Source organism: Plasmopara halstedii, assembly GCF_900000015.1.
Source record: "Plasmopara halstedii genome assembly, contig: Scaffold_658, whole genome shotgun sequence".
Classification (NCBI taxonomy): Eukaryota; Oomycota; class Peronosporomycetes; order Peronosporales; family Peronosporaceae; genus Plasmopara; species Plasmopara halstedii.
In genome coordinates this window covers 199,899-200,758 of record NW_020187575.1, presented here as the reverse complement: position 1 = coordinate 200,758, position 860 = coordinate 199,899, and positions in this window count along the sequence as shown.

The window sequence follows — 860 nt, the reverse complement described above, 5'->3', positions numbered from 1 at the left end:
AGTCGACCAAAATTTTCCCTTGAAACGGGGGTCTCTATCAGAGACAATCGACTCTGGGAGTCCGTGTTGTTCGGAAATCATGATCCACGAACAGCGCTGCTGTACCGACCCCGTCGATGGAGTCTGGCATCGCCGCCAAATGAGCCATCTTGCTCAACCGGTCGAGGAATACTACGATACCCGTGTTGCCTGCCGGATCGTCCGGCAGGCCAAACACAAAGTCCAAATGCATGGACTACCAGCACCCAGTGGGTACCGGTAAGCTGATCAGCGGTGCAGCCGCATTTGGAGTGGGTTTCCCCCGCTGAAACGTCTGACACGTGCGCACATAGGTGCTCGTCCATTTGTACAGCTTAGGGCACCAATAGTTGTGACTCACAGAGTTGTACGTTTTCTCGCGACCGAGATGACCACTGAGTGGCGTGTCGTGAGCCTCATAGAGGATGCGATATTGCAAATCCTCATCATGAGGAACCACAATTCGTGGTGTATCCGTTGAATCGGTGCTATAATATACCCGTTATTCAACGGATATCGGTGCAATCGTGCACGCACTCTTGATGACAATTTTCTGTATGAGTCTTCAAACTCCTTGCTCCCGAGAGCCCGTAGCAACGCTACGCACATCACATCATCCGCATACGCGGTGCGGATCAAATCCGTCACAGACGACGTTACAGTTGTAACATTAGCAAGCTCATAGTCTGGTCTGCGTGACAACGCATCAGCCAAGGCATTCTGCTTTCCCGGCTTATACTTCACCTCGAAATTATATTCCGCTAACAAGGATAGCCATCTAGCCACCCCCTGCTAGAGGTGGGGCGACTGAGTCGCAGTGTGTAGTGACGCATGATCTGTGC